Source organism: Elephas maximus, chromosome 17, assembly GCF_024166365.1.
Source record: "Elephas maximus indicus isolate mEleMax1 chromosome 17, mEleMax1 primary haplotype, whole genome shotgun sequence".
NCBI classification, from domain to species: domain Eukaryota; kingdom Metazoa; phylum Chordata; class Mammalia; order Proboscidea; family Elephantidae; genus Elephas; species Elephas maximus.
In genome coordinates this window covers 66,628,044-66,641,180 of record NC_064835.1, presented here as the reverse complement: position 1 = coordinate 66,641,180, position 13,137 = coordinate 66,628,044, and the positions used below count along the sequence as shown (strand labels likewise).

Here is a 13,137-nt window from a genome sequence, read left to right as displayed (position 1 = left end):
TGGGTTTTTTAATCTCCACAGGTGATTCTAATAGACAGCTAGAGTTGAAAACCAAGCTTTCCAAATGCAGCAATCTTTATTTTCCTATTTTCAGTCTTTTCGGAGGGAGCTGACACTGGCTGAGTCCTTCTTCCAACTCTTTTCTGCCCAAATCAGCAGCCTTCATTTTCTAAAGCAAACCTGCCTCATTTCAAAGCGTGGCTTTGCAGTTGGATCAGGGTTCAAATCTCAGGTTGAACACTCAGCAGGAATGTGACCTCTGTTCATCTATAAAATGAGGAACCACCACCTACCCACAGGGGTATTGTGCAGATTATATGAGACAGTGGCACAGAGCACCTGAGACATGTCAGCTCACCAAGCACTCCAGAAACATGAATCCCGTGGGCACCCCCCCACCCCTTCCTTCCTAAGTAATGTCCATTGGGTGACTTGTCTGACACAACTGACTCTTGCCAGTAGGTGCCCTGTGGACGCTCAGGGAATAAAGACTTTGATGGACCAAAGGAAACCACAGGGACCCTATAGGATAGAGTAGAACATCCCATAGGGTTTCCAAGGCTGTGAGTCTTTACAGAAGCAGACTGCCACATCTTTCTCCTACATAGCAGCTAGGGAGTTCAACCACTGACCTTTTGGTTAGTAGCCGAGTGCTTTGACCACTGTGCTACCAGGGCTCCTTTGGAGCAAAGAAAAAACTCTAATTTTTGTAGATTACTTAAAGCCATGAAAACACTATTACTATAGGTCAGTGAGTGGGCACTGGTGGTTCAGTGGTAGAATTCTCGCCTTCCACGCAGGAGACGCAGGTTTGATTCCCAGACAATGCACCTTATGTGAAGCCACCACTCCTCCGTCCTTGGAGGCTGCGTCTTACTATGATGCTAAGCAGGCTTCAGCGGGGCTTTCAGACTAAGACAAACTAGGAAGAAAGGCCTGGCAATCTACTTCTGAAAACAAGCCAATGAAAACCCTACAGATCACAACAGTCCAGTTTGCAACTAATCATGGGGATGGTGCAGCACCAGGCAGCATTTCATTCTGTTGTACATGGGGTGGCCATGAGCCAGGGATGGATTCAACAGCAGCTAATAACAACATATGTCAGTGAGTGGTCTTCAGAAAAACTTTGGTTATGGGAACTTTTGCTGATGTAAGAATTGTTCCATTTTCAGTATTTTTCATGGGCTTCAATTTCCCCATCCCTCATATTAAGAGAAAAAACTAAACCCATATTCTTCTTAGATAAGGACACTTCTATATATTAATAATGGTTTACTGTCAGTGATAGATGGCTTTAGGTGCTGCAAGTATCCAGAAATCGTGCCCTGTGAATGATAAAAGTGAGACCCAGCCATGGGGGCATGTGGGATCCGAGTGTATATGAAGCTATCCCTGGCGCTGAGCTAACCATCTGATTTTGTTACTCCTGGGTTCTTAGATTTGTTTTGTACCTGCTGCCTCGGCTACATGCTTTTTTATTTCCACGCAGGTTTTATGATATTTCCATTAAACAGGCTGGTCTTATGGATTTCTTTTGCATTATTTTTCTCAAATGGCACACCTGATCTGTAGATCAAGGTTTACTATTGTTAGGACTATCCCAGTACATTCTATGGGAGAAAATTTTATAAAAACCTTGCTCTGTATCCTTCAACAGAATAAATGAAAGAACTACCAAAAAAGCAGCCTCTGATTTTCAAAAGAACTTTCATTGCTTTTTAGATGCCTTTTAGATAAGGTGGATCCAGGCTTGAGAGACACGTAAACAATATGCTTATGCGGTTCCCCTGGAGTCAGTCTTCCTTCTTAGCCATCACAAAGCCATCCATCATGAGCAGTGTCATCCTGGGGTGTGAACAATAGGGTCAGAGTACAGATGAGAAACCAGGGTTTTCACTGAGTCTCCTGGGCACAGTAAAAGGCAGAGATGTGTCAGATTGGACAGGAGTTGAATACTCCTTAGACCAATCAACAGTTAACACTAGGTGGAGACACGTCAAAGTCAGGGAGTAAACCAAGCAGAGTCCAGACAGGCAGCAGATTATACAGTGGACAGAGTTGAGAATACAATTACTAGACTGTGAAGCTGGCCTGTAGTCAAGCACTGAGATACAGAGTCAAGGGCTAGAAAATCAGCAAGAAAGGGTGACCTAGAAGATGTGAACAGAATAAATGGAATATTCCAACTAACTGAAGGTAAAGGAGTGTTGTATCTGAGCAGCTCAGATAAGCGTCCTTGAAAGCAAGGACTAATCCCCAGACATGATCTGCCTCAAACATTCAGGTACAGATAAGACCTGGACTATGTAGTTCAGGCATAGGGAAGTTAGCAGCTCCTAGTCTGTTCCAAAATAGCTTCCATTTTATCTCCAGAGAAGAAAGCCAAACAACATGATAAAAAGAAAACAGGAGCCAACTCAGTCCTGATAAAGTAACACTGCCAGGCCTGGGCAATAAGTCACAAACCTCTGTATGGTTCTGCTTAATCTGCAGGACAACCAACAATGGAAGTCTAACATGCAGTCGAGCTGGGAGCTTCATCCCCCAGTTGATAACCTGAGCTAAAAACAGGCTCCATCCTCTTATACCAGCAGAGTACGCTGCATCATTATCTGAAGTCACCATGCTGGACAAGGCACGCTGACCTTCTAGTGACTTCAGTACATACCACAAAGGGGAGAAAGAGGTGCACTGGAGCCTGCCCCTAGAACACCCAGTTTTAGCTGGTACTATCACAAAATTCTGTAGAGATGCTAAGGCTTAAAACAGAGGACATTGAAGGCTTGGGCCAGTAAAGGTGCCTGAGAACAAGAGAGAAGTCTCAAGAAGGCCATACAGAGAAGCTTTGTGTACATATCCAAGCTCACTTTCCATTCCACAGTGCCTGTCCTTCCTGGAGGACAGATCCAGGGCAGGAATGATTCAGCATAAGCCATTCCACTAACCTACACAGCCTACTTAATACAGCTGGCTTAGATGTCTTAACATTTTAACTGACAACACAAAGATTCTGTACATACCAAATCAAAATCAGTTTTCAGGTTTGCACAATTTCTCTACTTAGGAATCCCAATGCCTTGGCTTAACCACCTATTAACTAGATAACACCGGAAAAGTCTTAACTTCTCTAAAGCACCATTTCCACAGTCATAAAGTGAGAATAATGAGATCTATCCAAACAAACTTAAAAGATCAAATGAAATTAAAGCCTAAAAAGGATTTAATATACTATAAAAATGTGATAACCCCTGTAATTCTCACTTTTCCCTAAAACACAATTTTGTTGGAGACAATAAAGAATGAAACAATGAGAGAAAATGCAAGCCTATATATATAATTCATGCTATGGAAAGATTAATGTTAACTGGAATTGGTACGGAAAGTTTCTTGGGACAGGTTCAATTCTGGATGGATTCTGAAGAGGTGGTAAGATTTGGAAAGGCAAATTAAATTTGTACGTCCAGATCTTTTAAAGTATTTACTTAAACAGTAGTTAGAATATCAATAGTTAGGGAATTATCATTATAGATATCACTGCAATCATTCTCAATAATTTTGAGAAATGGGTAGATTTAAGGCATAAAGGACTCAACTCAATAGGCCACAGGACCCAAGTTCAGCACCTTATGCTATCTGGATCAATGAAAACCAGTACAATTTACTGCTCAGGCACACCACCACTTTGAGAGACTTCCCACCAAGGTATGGAAGTATCATTCCTACAATCCACAGTGAACTAGGCCATGTTTAAGGAAGCAGTTTCTGTAAATGACAAATCACTTTATTCTAGAGCCAAAAGGGTTAGACTTGGTTCTATATTTCAAACCACAAAGACCACAGACATTCTAAGGACAAACTATCAGAAAGTTGGGGCAAGATGTCACCAGGGGATCTGCTGACTATTTTCCTAATATTTTATTAATAACTCACAGTTACACTCTCTCTTGGTTCTCTTATTCCACCGAAGGGTCAAAAAGAGAAGACAGAGAAGGAGGCAGAGGAATCAAGTGACTTGTAGAATTCATAAACTACAATAAAAGAAGACAACCTCTCCAAATTCCCAGTTTCAACAATCCGTAGGCTAGAATGCAATTCTTAGGAAATAGTCCACCAGGGTTTCTAGACGGACAGTGAGCTGACCTCCTTTTCTGCCTGTGTTTTTTATTGGGTAATACCTAAATCCACTTCAAGATCTATCACTCTAGGCTACTGGTTCTCAAGAGGGGGCAATTTTGCCCCCAAGGGGACATTTGGCAATGTCTGGAAACATTTTTTATTATCACAAGTACGGGGGTGGGAGGGAGGTGCTAATTACATCAAATGGGTAGAGGCCAGGAATGCTGCTAACATTCAACAATGCATGGGACAGCCCCTGACAACAAAGAATTATCTGGCCCCAAATGTCAACAGTGCCAAAGCTGAGAAACCCTGTTGACTAAAAAGAGTCAGAGGTTAAAAAAAAAAAAAAAAGTACATACTATATGATTCCACCTATATAATATCCTAGAAAAGGCAAAACAAATCTATAGTTAAAGTAAGCAAATCAGGAATTTCCTGGGGCTGGGGTGGATTGACTACAGAGTTGCATGATGGAACATTTTGGGGGTCATGGAAATGCCCTATATCTTGATTGTGGTGGTGGTTACATGTGTCAAAATTCACTGACTGCTTTTTTTTTTTTTTTTGGTACTGTGCTTTAGGTAAAAATGTACAGCTCAAGTTAATTTCTCATTCAAAAATTTATACACCTATTGTTTTGTGACATTAGTTGCAATCCTCACAATGTGACAGCACGCTCTCCCTTTCTACCTTGGGTTCCCTGTGTCTGTTCCATCAGTTCCTGTTCCTTCCTGCCTTCTCATCCTGCTTTTGGACAAGAGCTGCCCAGAAAACACTAACTGCTTTTTCATATATAAACTATACCTCAAAAAAACTGATTAAACTAGGAAAAATTAATAGCTTTCTTATATATTAGCAATATATAGGAATATAATCAACTAGAAGACAAACCTCAAAAATAAAATCTAACCACAGCAAAACAAATAAAATTTAAAATATCTAGTAATAAAATTTTTAAAAAGAAATGTTCAAGATTTATATAAAGAAAACTGTGAAACTTTACTAAGAAATAATAGAACATGTGAATAAATAGTTAACAATGTTCTTTACAGGGAGACAACATTCTAATAATGCCTATTCTTGCCAAATTAATCTAAATATTTAACAAAATTCCATTGGGGAAACATCCGATTCTAGCCATGATGCAGTAAGAGGAAACAGATTTACTTTCCTGCCCTAAACAACTAAAATATATGAAACAATGCTTTTAAGATTAGGCAACAGGCCCAGTTGATTGCCTGCAGAGTTTCTGGGCCACAGAAGAACCCAGTGGTTCTTCCTAAGTTGAGGAGACAGAGCTGAGAATTCAGGGAGGCGAGTGTGCTTAAATCTGCAGGGCAAAGTATTGAAGAAGAGAGAGCTGGGGGCAGGAGGAATCACAAGCACTCTGGAGATGTTCCACATGCATGTGCAGGAAACTACCTAGGCCAGGGAAAGAAGCAGGTGGGACAACCCCCAGAGCTCACACTGGGCCTAAAATAGTTTACATTCCCACCAGCCAGATGGAAAAACCTCTTAACACATGAGACATCCAATAGAATGGTCAGAAGAGTATGTCTCAGTAGGGGAAAACAAACAGTCCCAGATGAAACACTACTCCTGTTCCTCCTCATGTTGTTGTTACCTGCCGTTGAGCTGGTTGTGACTCACAGCAACCCTATGTACAACAGAATGAAATGCTGCCCAATCCTGCACCATCCTCACAATCATTTCTGTGTTTGAGTCCATTGTTATAGCTACTATGTCAATCCATCTTGTTGAAAGTAAAATCAGGCCTTGAAAGGATCAGCCTGTTTCCAAGTAACATGCCTGCATTCCAAACCAAAAGTTAACGAATATTTAAAGGAATACAAAATTATCCAGCAACCAACAGGTAAAACTGAAAACATCTATCATCCAATAAAAAATTATCAAGCATGCAAAGAAGTAGGAAAAACAATTTATGATGAAGATGAAAGTAAGTCAATAGAAATAGACTCAGAAATGGCAAAGATGAAAGAAATAACAGACACGGTCATGAAAACAGTTACTATAACAATATCCCGTATGTTCAAAAAGCTAGAGGAAAACATAAGCATAAGGACAGCATGAAAAACATATTTCTAAAAAATCAAAAAGAATTTCTAGGATGAAATACACAAGGTCTAAAATTTTAAAAAATACACCAGAAGGAATTAACAACAGATTAGATATTGCAGAAGCTGAGTGAATCTGATGTAGAAAATGTCTAAAATAAAATGAACAAAAGTATCAGTGGTTAGACAGCCTAATATACATGTAAATGGAGGCCCTAAAGGGGAGTGAGAACGAATAAAGTATTTAAAGGAATAATGACCAAAAATTTTCCCAATTTGATGAAACTATAAACCCACAGATTCAAGAAGCTCTTACAAGCCTATGCACTATCACCATGGAAAAAAAAAAAAAATCACACCAAGGAACATTATAATCAAACCTTTTAAACCAGTGATAAAGAGTAAATCTTAATGCAACCAGAGGAAATAGGCATGTTACAAACAGAGGAAAAAAATAAGAATGACAACGGGCTTCTTGTCAGAAACAATGCAAGCCAGAAGAGAGTAGAACAATGTCTTTAAGACACCGGGTATAAAAACACCAACAACAAACACACACAAACACTATTAACCTAGAATTCTAAATCAAGAGAAAATATCTCAAAAATAAAGATGAGATAAAGACATTTTCAGACATACAAAAGCTAGGGAAAAAAATCGACAGCAGTACACCTGTACTATAAGAAATGTAATGTTAACCCACAACTTACTGCTCTGACAGGGATCACAATAAAGGGTCCCAGACAGAGCAGAAAAAAATGTAGAACTGAGCATTTTTTTTTTTAATAATTTTTATTGTGCTTTAAGTGAAAGTTTACAAATCAAGTCAGTCTCTCACACAAAAACCCATATACACCTTGCTACACACTCCCAATTACTCTCCCCCTAATGAGACACCCTGCTCTCTCCCTCCATTCTCTTTTTTCATGTCCATTTCACCAGCTTCTAACCCTCTCCACCCTCTCATCTCCCCTCCAGGCAGGAGATGCCAACATAGTCCAAGAAGCTCACTCCTCACCAGCATCCCTCTCCAACCCATTGTCCAGTCCAATCCATGTCTGAGGAGTTGGCTTCGGGAATGGTTCCTGTCCTGGGCCAACAGAAGGTCTGGGGGCCATGACCACTGGGGTCCTTCCAGTCTCAGTCAGACCATTAAGTCTGGTCTTTTTATGAGAATTTGGGGTCTGCATCCCACTGCTCTCCTGCTCCCTCAGGGGTTCTCAGTTGTGTTCCCTGTCAGGGCAGTCATCAGTTGTAGCCGGCCACCATCTAGTTCTTCTGGTCTCAGGATGATGTAGTCTCTGGTTCAAGTGGCCCCTTCTGTCTCTTGGGCTCATAATTGCCTTGTGTCCTTGCTGTTCTTCATTCTCCTTTGATCTAGGTGGGCTGAGACCAATTGGCGCATCTTAGATGGCTGCTTGCTAGCGTTTAAGACCCCAGACGCCACTCTTTAAAGTGGGATGCAGACCAGACTTAACGGTCTGACTGAGACTAGACGAATCCCGGCGGTCATGGTCCCCAAACCTTCTATTGGCCCAGGACAGGAACCATTCCCGAAGACAACTCATCAGACATGGAAGGGACTGGACAATGGGTTGGAGATAGATGCTGACGAAGAGTGAGCTACTTGTATCGGGTGGACACTTGAGACTGTGTTGGCATCTCTGTCTGGAGGGGACATAGAAGGGTAGAGAGGGTTAGAAACTGGCAAAATTGTCACGAAAGGAGAGACTGGAAGGAGGGAGGGGGCTGACTCATTAGGGGGAGAGTAAGTGGAAGTATGGAGTAAGGTGTATATAAGCTTATATGTGACAGACTGACTTGATTTGTAAACATTCACTTAAAGCTCAATAAAAATTATTAAAAAAAAAAGTGGGATGCAGAATGTTTTAATAGATTTTATTATGCCAATTGACTTAGATGTCCCCTGAAACCATGGTCCCAGACCCATGGCCCTAGAACTGAGCACTGAAGTCACTCCCGACATTCACCCTTCAACCAAACATTAGACAAGTCTATAGGGCAAACAATAACACATGTGAGGAACATGCTTCAAAGTTCAATCATGTATATGAGACTAAATGGGCACACAAGCACAAAAGCAAAGACAAGAAGGAAAGAAGGGACAGGAAGACTGGATGAATGGAAACAGGGAAACTGCAGTGGAGAAGGGGAAAGTGTTGACACATCACAGGGTTGGCAGCAATGTCACAAAACAATTCGTGTGTTAACTGTTTAATGAGAAACTAATTTGCTCTGTAAACTTTCACCTAAAGCATAATACAGTAAGAAAGAAAGAAATGTTATATTAAAGGAATTTCTTCAGGCAAAAGGAAGATGATACCAGACAGAAATCTGGACCTTGACAAAGGAATGATGAGCACTAAAAATGGTAAATATGTGGGTAAACATAATTAAAAGATAGTTAACTGTTAGGGGCAAAAATAATAACAATGTGCTATAAGTTTTATAACATATACAGAAATAAAATACTCAATGAAAATGACACAAACTCAGGAGAAAGGAAAAGGGAAGTGTAGTAAAAGTTTAATTCTCTATATCAAAACCAAAAAAAAAACCCAAATCCATTGCTGTTGAGTCAACTGTAGAGGACAGGGTAGAACTGCCCACTGGGTTTCCAAGGAGTGGCTGGTGAATCCAAATGGCCAACGTTTTGGTTAGCAGCGATTGCTAAGTGGTATAATATTACTTAATGGCTAACTGAGATAAGTTAAAGATGTACACTGTAAACCATAAATAAATAAATAAACCAATAAAAGAAAACAAACAGGTATAGCTAATAAAATAACAAAGAAGGTAAAATGGAGTCATAAAAAAAATTCAATTAATTTTAAAAAAAGAAGAAAAGAGATACAAAAAATAGATGGGACCAAAAAAAAAAAAAGTATCATTATGGTAGATTTAGCACAATCATATAAAAAGACACATTAAATATAAATGGCCTAAACACCCCAATTAAAATACAGAGATTCATGGATTGGATAAAGATACATCTATATGTTGCATTTTTCTTTCACTTCACCATTTCTTCCTTTTGCTTTAGCTACTCAACGTTTAAAAGCAAGTTTCAGAGTCTCTTCTGACATACACTTGTTTTCTTTCTTTCCTGTCTTTTTAATAACCTCTTGCTTTCTTCATGTATGATGTCCATCATGTCATTCTACAACTCATCTGGTCTTCTGTCATTAGTGTTCAATGTGTCAAATCTATTCTTCAGATGGTCTCAAAATTCAGGCAGGATATATTCAAGGTCGTACTTTGGCTCCCATGGACTTGTTCTAATTTTCTTCAGTTTCAACTTGAACTTGCATATGAACAACTGATGGTTTGTTCCACAGTCAGCCCCTGGCCTTGTTCTGACTGACGATATTGAGCTTTTCCATTGTCTCTTTCCACAGGGCTTGAGTAGCTAAACCAAAAGGAAGAAATGACAAAGTAAAAGAATTGAACAGAAGATTACAAAGGGCAGCTCAAGAAGACAAAGTATTATAACGACATGTGCAAAGAGCTAGAAATAGAAAACCAAAAGGGAAGAACATGCTTGGCATTTCTCAAGCTGAAAGAACTGAAGAAATAATTCAAGCCTCTAGTTGCAATACTGAAGGATTCCCCAGGAAAAATATTAAACGATGCAGGACGCATCAAAAGAAGATGGAAGGAATACACAGTCATTGTACCAAAAACAACTGGTCGACGTTCAACCGCTTCCGGAGGTAGCATATGATCAGGAACCAAAGGTACTGAAAGAAGTCCAAGCTGCACTGAAGGCACTGGTGAAAAATAAGGCTCCAGGAATTTACAGAATATCAACTGAGATGTTTCAACAAATGGATGCAGCACAAGTGCTCACTCATCTATGCCAAGAAATTTAGAAGATAGCTACCTGGCCAACTGACTAGAAGAGATCCATATTTATGCCTATTCACAAGAAAGGTGATCCAACTGAATGAGGAAATTATCAAACAATATCATTAGTATCACATACAAGTAAAATTTTGCTGAAGATCACTCCAACACAGCTGCAGCAGTATATCGACAGGGTACTGCCAGAAATTCAAGCCAGATTCAGAAGAGGACATGGAACAAGGGATATCATTGCTGATGTCAGGTGGATCCGGGCTGAAAAGCAGAGAATACCAGAAAGATGTTTACCTGTGTTTTACTGACTATGCTAAGGCATTCGGCTATGCAAATTATGGATAACATAATTCAGCATAGCAAATTATGGATAACATTGCAAAAAGAATGGCAATTCCAGAACACTTAATTGTGCTCGTGAAGAATGTGTACACAGATTAAGAGGCAGTCATTCGAACAGAACAAGGGCATACTGTGTGGTTTAAAGTCAGGAAAGGTGTGCATCAGGGTTGTATCCTTTCACCATACCTATTCAATCTGTATGCTGAGCAAATAATCCGAGAAGCTGGACTATATGAAGAAGAACAGGCATCAAGATTGGAGGAAGACTCATTAACAACCTGTGTTATGCAGATGACACAACCTTGCTTGCTGAAAGCGAAGAGGACTTGAACCACTTACTGATGAAGATCAAAGACCACAGCGTTCAGTATGGACTGCACCTCAACCTAAAGAAAACAAAAATCCTCACAACTGGACCAATGAGCAACATTATGATAAACGGAGGAAAGACTGAAGTTGTTAAGCATTTCATTTTACTTGGATCCACAGTCAACACCCATGGAAGCAGCAGTCAAGAAATCAAAACACGCACTGCATTGGGCAAATCTGCTGCAAAGGGCCTCTTTAAAGTGTTGAAAAGCAAAGATGTCACCCTGAAGACTAAGGTGTGCCCGACCCAAGCCATGGTGTTTTTGATCACCTCATATGCATGCGAAAGCTGGATGACAAATAAGGAAGACCGAAGAACTGATGCCTTTGAACTGTGCTGTTGGTGAAGAATATTGAATACATGGTGGACTGTCAAAAGAACGAACAAATCTGCCTTGGAAGAAGTACAATCAGAATGCTCCTTAGAAGCAAGGATGGTGAGACTATGTCACATACTTTGGACATGTTATCAGGATCAGTCCCTGGAGAAGGACATCATGCGTGGTAAAGTAAGGGTCAGAGAAAAAGAAGACGACCCTCAAAGAGATGGATTGACACGGTAGCTGCAACAATGGGCTCAAGCATAACAACAATTGTGAGGATGGCGCAGGATCGGGCAGTGTTTCGTTCTGTTGTGCATAGGGTCGCCGTGAGTCAGACTCACTCCACGGAACCTAACTACGACATATGTTGCGTATAACAAACCCATATTAAATATAAAGATGAAATACATTAAAAGCATAAGGATGGAAAAAGATATGACATGTTAAAATGAATCAAAAGAAAGTTGGAATGTCTATATTAATACCAAGGAAGACCAGGGTCATTTCATAATGATAAAAGGGCCAATTCATCAAGGGACATAACAATCTTAAATGTGTTGCACCTAATAACAGAGCTTCAAAATACATGAAGCAAAAGCTGATGGAACTACAAGAGAAGATAGACAAACCCACAGTTAACAGTCAAAAATGTCAATACCTCTCTCTCAGAAATTGACAGAACAAGTAACAGAAAAACCATAAGGATACAGAAGATTTAAATAACCCTATTAACCAACTTGACTTGATTAATATTTATAAAACACTCCACCCAAAAACTGCAGACTATCCATTCTTTTCAAGTGCCCAGAGAAGACTTACCAAGATAGACCATATTATGGGCCATAAAACAATTCTCAATGAATTTGAAATGATTCAAATCATGCAAAGTATGTTCTCTCACTATAATGACCTTAGATGGAATTAAATTAGAAATTAATAATAGATAGCTGGGAAAACCCTGAAACATTTGGAACCTAAATAAAATACATCTGAATAACTCATAGGTCAAAGACAAAACCAAAAGGAAAATTACATTAGGGGACACTGTACTTGTTAAGAGTGAAACAAAAATTTGGAAATGAATAGTGGTGATAGACACTTAACATCACTTAATTTTACGCACAAAAAGTTTGAAATGAAAAAAGGGAATTACAAAGTATTTTGGACAGAAAGAAAATAAAAACATGATGTATCAGAATTTGTGGGATGGTAATAAAGTTTCCGTAAGCTGCTTTTCTTTTGGGATTAAATTATTCTAAAGTTCATCTGGGGAAAAAAAATGCACTGGAATATTGGAATAATCAACATCAGGAAGGTGGGTAAGGCAAGTGTGTGGGAGGCTAGTTCTACCAAACATCAATATTAAAACATACTATTTAGATACAAAATTTTAAAATGCTGTTGTTGTAAGAACAAACAGAAAAATGCAAAGGCCTCAAGAATTTAATTTGGTGGTACAATGACGAAGTGCTCAGCTGGCTGGTGGTTTAAACCCGCCCAGGGGCTCCAAAGGAGAAAGACCTGGTGATCTGCCCCATGCAGACTACCGCCTGGGAAACCCATGGGGCGGCTCTAGGCTGTCACACAGGGTCGCTAGGAGTCGAAATAGACTTGACGGCGCTTAACAAAAACAAGGAGTTACTCAATAAAAATTGTTGAGACTAAGTAATCACTTGGGGGGCGGGGGATTCAAATCAATTCCCTGCATCACCCAAATACTAAAATAAACTCTAGAGGGACTAACACTTTAAATTTGGGGTCACAAAGTCTATTGGTACCACAAAGGTAAAATAAAATGTTCAAATCTGAAAATGCAAGGCATGAGATAATAGGCAGTCCAGGGAACTGAGGCAAATTAGAGGATACTTGCCTTTCCTAAAAGGCAGTGCAATTCTAACTTTTACAAGCACTATACTGAACCACCAATGACTGCCCTGATAGAGAACACAACACAGTCCTTGATGGAGCAGGAGAAAAGTGGGGTGCAGAACTCAAATTCACATAAAAAGACCAGACTTACCAGTCTG

General features: G+C 39.7%; 1 protein-coding gene across 8 annotated transcripts in view; it reads right to left on the bottom strand.

Annotated features, from left to right (window-relative positions):
- The window catches only part of AAK1 (AP2 associated kinase 1), a 188,005-nt gene that overhangs the window by 133,049 nt on the left and 41,819 nt on the right, over positions 1 to 13,137 (bottom strand). The window lies entirely within an intron of this gene.